General features: G+C 32.4%; 1 pseudogene; it reads right to left on the bottom strand.

Moving 5' to 3' along the window:
- Positions 1-661: 661 nt before the first annotated feature.
- LOC101975539 (isoamyl acetate-hydrolyzing esterase 1 homolog pseudogene) lies at positions 662-1459 on the bottom strand (annotated as a pseudogene).
- Between the last annotated feature and the right edge of the window lie 8349 nt (positions 1460-9808).

The raw sequence follows: 9808 nt of genomic DNA, 5'->3' as shown, positions 1-9808 counted from the left end.
CAAGGAGGTTCCTGCAAAAGCCAAAAGTAGAGCCACCATATGATCCAACTGTGCCACTCCTTTGTGTTTATCAAATAGAATTAAAGATATTTGAAAGACCAATGAGTACATTGTCACATAAGAATTCACAATAGCCATGTTATGAATCAGCCTACATGTGTGTCAACAGAAAACCATTATATACACATATAATATATGTACATGGTATATTATATCATATATATATACATATACCTGTATGTATATCTACACAATGAAGTATTATTTAACCATAAAGGATACATTTATGTCATTTTCAGAAAATTAATGGAATTGGAAATCATAATTTTGAGCAAAATAAAACAGACTCAAAAGAGTATTGAATGCTTTCTCTCATATGTTGGAAGCTAAAAGGAACAAAATGGTAGAGAGACTTTATAGAATTAGATGACAGACAAGTGGAATAAAGGAAGGGGATCAAGAGGAGGGAAGAGAGGACAGAGGAAGAGATTTGGTGGAATATAATTAATCAAATTATTTTTTTCCTGGAAGACTCTCAAAACTTTTATTATAAACATTAGTGGCAAATTTGATGTTTTGATCCAGCATAGTGATAAAGAATTTTAAGCTTGAGAAAAAAATATTCTGCACTCAATTGTCTTGGAATCTATGTGTTATCACCAACTTCAATGTATAAATTAACAACCAGACTTGAATTTCCTAGAATTGACTAATGGTCTCCATCTCCCAGTAGACTTAGTTCAGGTTGGGCTTCTGCTACATCCTTCCAGTAAGGAAGCAGCAAAGGCAGAGAAGAGACCTTCTTCTCTATCAGAGGCCAGAGGTATAAAAACAAAAATTCATTTTCCTTTGGTGATAGATGTAATCTATCAGAGGATAAGTAGGATGAGTAGTCCTTACTGTCTTTCTGCATCATGGTCCACAAGTCACGGACATCAGTCTCACAGTCTTGGGCCACTTGTAAACACACTGGCATATTCACCAACAATGGAGTTCAAGCAATTTAATTTGCAACCTTGCATGAGGCATTCCTTTTCCCAGGCTGTTTCACAAAGTGGAGGTGGTGTAATGAGTATGACTCGGTGCTCAGGGACATCCACTGACTTCAGGTACTGAATCATGCTTTTTAAGTTTGAAACATACTCTGCCAGGGGAATGTGCTCCTGGGATTCTTATCTTTTAGTGCACTGTCATTGGTGCCAAAGAAAATTGTAACTGTTACTGGGTTGTCCAATTTGTTCCCTTTCCTGATTAGTCTTGGAAGAATAATTTTGGCCCATCTGGTATTGTAACCTGAAAACCCACAATTCAGAACATCACGTTTTCTTACCAGTTTGTCAGCTAATGATGCTCCCCATCCACCCTGCTGAAAAGAAAACTGGGTGATGGATTCCCCAAAAAGCAACTCTGGAGGCTAGGGCAGAGAGTTCCCTCCAGATACCCCCGCACACACCGCCATATTATTCTGGGCCGAATGTCGAGTCCAGCTCAAATTATTTTTTATGTATGTATAAATATGCCACAATGAAATCTATAATTCTACATAATTAATATGGATCAATAAAAATTTTCAGCAGGATAAAGGAAAACATATAAACTCCTAGAGATTCTCTGATTTACTTTGAATTCCTTTTTTAGACTTATTGTCTTTTTCTTCTCTATTGATCACTGTGGGATTAATTCAGCATTTCAGAATGACAAGTATTTTCCCAGAAAGAGAATTACAATTGTTTGCTTTATTAAAAATTTGACTTGTCAGTTTTGAAGAATTCTTCTAAGTAGGATATCATAAGGTATAATAAAGTTTCTAATAACCAGTGAGTAAGAAAATGCTCCAGACAGTAATCAGTCCTGTACACATGGTGAATATAACAAGACTTATTCTAGATTAGAGACACATAGATGAACAGTATCTAGAAATTAAGGCTTCCTTCAATCAGGACCACAGCCTCAGATCCTTATCTGAGATCTCAGGGAGTTACTAGGGCAGATGAAAGCAATCAATCATTGAAACAAAGACTATGTAAACCAGCAGAGAACACAGATAATGAAGGTAATTAAAGTGCCAAAAATAAAATTGCTTCAACTCTCTCCCTCGTGCTATCCCACGTAGTATATATTTGGACTGTTTCATGTTGCAGTTTTTCACAGCTTAATCATTATTATTTTTTTACTCAATTGGAAGCATCAACAGTTCCTTCAGTATCAAAATATGGATACTGGATACCATATTACTGGATAGCAGGAACACAAGTTATAGAGTATAATTTTCAATGCTTCTCCCAAAAAGATGGAATCCATGTCTGTACCAATTGACTTTCATCTCACAGTCTTAAGTGTTGGAAGTGGAATGCAGATGCTCTTTGTGCATTGATTATATTATTATATTTATTTGATAATAAAAGATGACTATCCAATCAAATAAGAACTTTCTTACAGGGGAAAGCAGCTATCTAAGTTCCTCATTCCTGGCACTATATGCCACTGTGTACAGTTGAGAACATCTGCCACTGCTTAATCCCACAGGGTTTCAATACCATTTGTCACAGCCAAAACTGGGTCAGGAGATAGACCAAAAAGAAGGTCTAAGAACTTGGACTTGACCTTTCAAACAACTAATAAGATTATTAGGAATAGCCTGAAGATTTTATTTTGTTGTTGGCTATCAAGTTGGATAATGTCATGTAAACATCAGATAACCTTCCCTGTAAAAGGTGTATAAGGGGGACTTCTAGCTCTCTGTCATAGACTTCATGGCCATAATAGATTCTGGTAAACTAGACCATTTTTAAGAATATGCATGATGGGTTTTAACCAATTTGTCTTCTTAAAATCCTATTTAGAGGTAGATTTAGAGTGCAGAACTTGTGGTCTATTGAATTCTACTGTATAATTCAAGTATCCCCCCTATGAAGTAGAACTATTAGTTATTGGCAGTTAAAACAGGCAACCCACAGTGAGGAATGAAATAATTTAAATTTTTCATTATAATGTAATTGAATCCACTTTTCTGATACACTGGATTGATGTGAAAATAAGCACATCAATAGATAGCATTCACATCAAGGTTCCCTTAATTCAATACCAAAACCCAAATTTGCCATGAGACACATTCTCTTTTCCTATGAGACACAGAATAGGCCATGAGAGCCTGAGAGAAAAAATATATAATCTAAGGAGCAGTCAAGCAACCATTCAAGCTTGTCACAAATGCTCTGCATGTGAAATTAAATTTTGTCTTATTATCATTTTTTGCTTGAATCTTAGAATCTGATCTTTAAAATGACTCATGTATTGTAGGCAGGGTGTAGGAAAGAGTACATTTAGTTCAAATAAAAATGTAGAATCAGCCACTAAGCAGAATAATGGAAGTGAAGATCAGTACCCCTTCCCAGGCACTTTTTAGAAGACTTCTTTAGTAATTTCCTTTGAAAAAAATTGACCAATTATTTCAAATTAGGTTTATAATTTACAACTAGATGTGATCTCCTGACAGTATATAACATAGCATAATATCTTAAAAAAGAAATTTCAATATCTCCAAATATGTATGAGAAAACAGAAATATAAAATACCTAACATAAGTAGGACCTCGCACTGTTAAAAAAAAGTTAATGAAATGGAATACCAAGTGTGAGATTTTGCTTAGAACTTCGTTTTTATGTGGCAAGTGTTGAATGCCCAAAATTCAAAAGGTATTTAAGTTAATGCAGTTATTGTATATTTATTGGTTATCTAAATAGGTGGCAAGGCTTTGGGCACATAGGATTCAGTAACTTGTTTTAACAGATTGGAATTTGTAGGAGTGGCCCTTGCATATGACACTTTCAAGGGGTTTAACTAGCTATAATAATAATAATAAAAATAAAAATGATTTAATTGTTTATGTCCTGTTAGTTGGTACCTGTAATTTACTCAGAGAAAGTGCCACCTGCACTGGAGTCTACCTTCCAGTCTCCCCTCAGGTCTATTCCATGTTCCAGAAAGTGCACTGGTTTCCTCAAGAGAAAGAGGCCCAAAGACTTCTCCTCCACCTTCATTGTGCCTCTTGGAAGAGCTGGCCTCTTTTCCTCTTAAGTCCTTCATCTGGAGCACTCTTTCACCTGAGCCACCTTCACCTCATATTTTTCCTTTTTCAACAAGAAGCAGGGAAGCTGAATTTCTATTTCACTAGAACCAGTAGGATTTAAGCAAATCACTAAAGTACTATTTAACTTGGCTAAGTCCAGGCTGTACACAAAAATGCTATGGAATCTTCAGAGCTTGATGAAGTTTGGAGCACATTATTGCTGGTTCTCCCCATCTGATAATAACCTGTGCATGCACCAGACCCTTATTTCTTTTCCAAACTCCTAATTCAGAAGATTTCCTACCTGGTTTTAACTGGCTTTGTTAATAGACTCTCTACACTTTCAAAATAGTTCCTCAATAGTCCCTCCGGGTCTCTGCTCCCCATCTCCATACCTGAACAAATATACCTTTCACTAAAGAAGTGGAACCTAAAAGCATTTAACCATCCCCACCTCTTTCTCCAATTTACAACCAATCCCTCCCCATCTCTTTGTTTTTCTTTTCTGTGTCTTGCTCCCTTTTTCTCCGACTTTGCTCATAACTCAGTCTAGGAAGAGCCATGACTAAACACAATCACAACTCAAAGAAAAATTACCTTGGGAATATTTTAACTGCTTTTATATATTTTGACCGATCTGTAACTTAACCTAAAGTCAATAAATTTTCCTATATACGCAGTTAAAATATTTACCTTTGCTTATTTTGTTGTCAGGACAGGAAACAATATGTGTTTATCTTAAAATACAAGAAAATTTGCTTTTTGTATATAATATCCAAAGCAGTTTCAAGTCTTAATTAAATACTTTTGATTTTCAATTTGGAGGGCATCCAGTCCAAGTAAATAATCATTCTTAGTTTCTGTCTGTAAACATTTTTTAACCCAAATTATTTTTTTTTTCTTTGAACACAAATTCTCACGGCCAGAGCTCAATAAGGAGAAAGAATTAGAACTTACTTTAAATAGTTCCACAGTAAATGTGTGTACAAGAACTAATGCTTTCTTTTAGCATTTCTGTATTAAAGTTTTCATTACTTCTTTAATGTTTCAGTGTGCAAACACTCAATAATTTTATTAATATTCTTATCATCATTGCTGCTACATAAGACTAATCTAGTAGTAGTAGTAGTATTTAAATGCTTTTTAAAAAATGAATAAGCTATGATCCTTTGGCAATTTATCTCAATCTTAATTCTGATATACTTTGGCCTAATGAAATGTCTTTGTCACTTGAGCATGCCATCTAATTCTGCATTTATGAAAATGGTCAGTCACAGGCCAGACGCAAAGACTGAAGAAGTTAATTATACATATGACCTTTCACAGTGTTTAGTACTAAAACAAAACAAAGTAAAATATTATTGTTATCATTATATGAAATTGTTTGGACTTTGATGTATAAAAGTTTTTTGTTTGTTTGTTTTTTGTTTTTGTCATACTGGGAATGAATCCAGGTTCTCATGTATCCTATGCAAGGGTTCTACTACTGAGGGACACTCCCAGTCCAAGCATCTAAAAGGTTTTTAAAGTTTCTGTGTCTGAACACAATTGTAATTCTAGGTTAGGTGTTTTACCCCTGCACATTGTTTGCATTTTGTGTGTTTGGTCTATTTGCTGCCATTCACTGGTTTGCTATGTGTAAAAATAGTAAGTATATAACTGTTGCCTTTGTCATTTAGTAAAAAGCAGGAATGAATTTTAAAAGTTTTATCAGACATTGCCCCTTCGAATTCTCCAGAAAAGGATCTCAAACTTAAAGAACTTATCATGGGGAATTTGCAAAGAGTCTTGGAATTGAATGAGCTTCAAAAGAAGGCAAATCAATCAAGCTGTGCTAACATTAGCACCTTTATATTTATCTTTGTGGATCCCTTTTATATCCTGAAACACAGTATAACCAAAATGGTTAGTATAATACAGGAGAACAAAAGCAGGGCAGCTTCCAAGTTTTATTTGTACTAGTTACTATTTGTTAAAGAGAGAAAGTCTCTTTGTTTTAGATGTTATGTTTTCCCCAAAATACTTTGGTGCATGAAGAACAATTATTATTAGTTCTTTCACTATCACTATTCTGTCAATATCATTTGTTTTTACTCACTGCCTAATCTAATAACAATCCCCAAAATTGTTTTTCTAAATAGAACTAATGAATAAAAATTAGAGTTTTAAAGAAATTGGATTTTTAAAACATATATTGATTATACCATTAACATTTAAAACTTTTACTGTCTAATATCACTTTAAATGCTTCAACCTTTTTTTAAACACAGATGAGATACAAAACATTGAATTATAACAAATTAAAAATTGTTAATATCAACTTTTAAATTTCTTCTTTATTGTCTCTCTATATTTTTCTTTATATTAATTTTTACCTCAATGCAAATTTGGATTCATTAAAGCCTAGAACAATTTTTACTTTTTCTTACTCCATCCCACATGTAAATCTTAGGATTTAGCTTTTTTAATTCTTCTTGCTTTACTAGGATTGTTACAAATTCAAAATAAGTTTTAAAGCTAAATATTTTAGCTTTCTGTTTTAAAAAAAAAATGAGAATTCTATCCAAACTTTGTTTTGTTTTTTTTTTAAATCCATGAGTGGAGCAACTGAAAAACTATGCTTTCAATGTCTCTAAAAGATGATTACAAAATTATCATTGTCAAACCCTCTAGTCAAAATGATTTTAAATTGGAATTATCATACCCAGAAGAAGTGTCACTTATTCAAGTACTTTTTAGTATATCATTTATAACTGTACTAGACTCTATTTATTGACATTATTAAATATATTCCTTGCTCCAATATAAATTCTGTCAGGAGGTATAGGAAATATAATGGAGTAGACAATGATTTAAAAAAACTTATTTTCTTACCGCACAGTAAGACCAAGTCATGAATTCTGCCCTGTTGCACCCAACTGAAGACCTTTCTTATTGTAGCATTTATCAAAGAACAAGTTATACAGTATGAAATATTAAGTAAGGAATTTTTGAATATGTTTTGAAAATGTGTGCATTTTCTTAAATACAACAATCACAATGTAGAATCTGCCTATAATCTCAAAAATACTTTCCCAAAACTCCCTTCCATCAACTTGCAGACCTGAGTGGCTAAGGTGCTATGTCCTTTCAGACTGAAAACTTCCTTTAACACTTCTTATAGAGTTAATTGCTTGGGGAATATAATTCTCTTACCATTTCTTCATCTAAAATTGACTTAATCAGACTTAAATTTGAAGGATAGTATGGCAGAATGTAAATTTCTTAGTTACCAATTTTTCTTCTTTTTTCTTTTGTATAAGTCATCCCATTGTCTTCCAACTTTTATGATTCTTGATGAGAAGTCATCCATTAATTTTATTGTTGCTCCTGTTTGACTAATTCTGTTCTCTTTGCTTACATTCAAACTTTTCTTTTTCTCTTTTTCTTTTTAAGAATTTGATTATTTTATGATTATAAGTGGATTCTTTGTATTGACCATAGTGGGGTTCACTGTGCTTCTTGGGTCTAGATATTAATGTTTTCACAAATTTGAGAAATTTTCAGCAAATATTTCATCAAGGATTATTACTGCCTTTTTCTTTCTCTTCTGATCTGCTAGGAGTACATTTGAAAATATATATATTAATCTGGTTTATATTGTCCTAGGGAATCTCTGAGCTTCTATTTAATATTAATCTTTTAAAGAATATCTCTATCATTCAAATAGGGTAATTTTCTTAACATATGGAGTTCACTGATCTATCTTTCGGGACTAGATTGTTTTTCTTTCCTCTGCCTTTACTTTTTTATTTATATTTGCTGTTCCCCTAGAGGATTCCCTTATACATTCATAATTTAGCTATTTCACTCCCTTGTCATTATTTTAAAAACTTCAACTTCATTAGAACGTCGCAATGCCAACATGTACTACGAAAGAAATTGAAGCTTGTTAGTACAAGCTATGTTGGTTTCCTTGGTCTCCTCAACACATGGAAGAGCTAAATCAGTGTAATCTAATATGGAGAACTCAAATGAGTAAAGTATGATTACCAAAAACTATCAGAAATAAGTTTAAAATTTACGACTCCTCTGAGAAGGAATACTAGAATTCATATTAGAATTGATTTCAGTAGTCAGAGATCACTGTATACCAGAAAGACCCAAGAAAATAATTAGATAACTCGTTCCTTATTTGAATTATGTCAAACTTATGTCAGGTAGACATAAACTCATTCTAGATTCTGGCTGTAAATACTAAAAAAAAGGAAATTAAAAATGGAACATCATGATACCAAAAGCTGACAGATCACCCAGAGTGAAGCAGAGCAAAGAGCTACTAGAAGGAACATGGACCTCAGTCAGAAGGAAAGGTGCCTCCGAAAAACCATGAAAAAATATGATAATTGTTGCCTATTGCTTATTATATTTTTGTATTGAAATGTGTAAACATTTCAGCTAAAATAATTGTGGAAAAAAATATTTTCCATTCATTCAGGATGTTTTTTCTTCAGAGTATTTTGACAAAACAAATTTAGTCAAATAATTTACTAGCATTTTGATTATTTTAGGTATTTTACACATTTAGATATTGCATCATATACTCCAGCATTAAAGAATCTATTTTAATGAAATAAATGACGTTTTTAAAAGTTCATCCCATAAATTGATGTTTTCTAAGGAACAAGAATGAAATTTTAAAATTCAATCTTAATTACCATTATGGACTGCATGTTTGTGTACCTCAAAATACCAATGTTGATGCCATAATCCTCAGTGAGATAATATTAGGATATATGTTCTTTGGGAGATAATTAAGTCATGAGAGTGTAACACTTACCATGGGATTAGTGTGGACACAAAATTTATCATCTGCAAAATAAAAATGCCCCCATCAGATACCAGATGTCCTGGTGCCTTGGACTTAGACCTACTAGCCTTCAGAAATAAATTACAGCAGTTTAAGCCACCCAGTCTGTGATATTCTGTCAAAGCAGCTTGAACTAAGAACTCATAGTATTTGAGTTTTCATCATATGACTTATTTCCTATATTGATTTTGAAGAAAGATATTCTACTGATTTAATTTCAAGTTAAATTCCAATAATTATCATTTGTAGAAAACTTGAAAAGTTGAATTTGACCTTTCTTGGGTTATGAATACATTGATTGAAAATTTCCAAAATTTGAAAAAAATGCATGCATATTTTGGAGGTTATATCTATAAAAAATAATTCAATGTCACTATGGAAACTTAATTTACAGATAATTTTTAAAGGTTTAAATGTTCCTTTAATACAAGCAGAAGGTGAAAAAATATGTACTACAGAGCTAATTTTATATATGTAATCTTTAGTAATACTCTGTATATATATAAAAGAAAATATAATTTGCTGCTAGAATATGTTTTGATTGGTAGAAGAACATTACTGCTTATTCAGATGTGATTATAATTTATGTGGTGTACTAAAATTCCAAGAACATTTTGGTCAGAGGCATCTTAAGTTAGCAAGGATAGTTATACAATGAAATTTTTCTCCCCCCAAATTTATATTTGTATTATTATAAAAAGTAGTTTTATATTTAACCTTAAACACCATAATGAAATGTAAAATCTCAATCACAAAAATGTCAGATATCTCTGACAGAATTTTTAAATTTTTTTTCCTTGATTCATAGGTTGGATGCAATAAATGATCCATTATTAGAATTAACTTCTTTTATGTTTAAGTATATGATGACACTGATTTACTGAAACCAT

This window comes from Ictidomys tridecemlineatus, chromosome 7, assembly GCF_052094955.1.
Source record: "Ictidomys tridecemlineatus isolate mIctTri1 chromosome 7, mIctTri1.hap1, whole genome shotgun sequence".
NCBI lineage: Eukaryota > Metazoa > Chordata > Mammalia > Rodentia > Sciuridae > Ictidomys > Ictidomys tridecemlineatus.
This window is presented reverse-complemented; position numbering and strand designations above follow the sequence as displayed.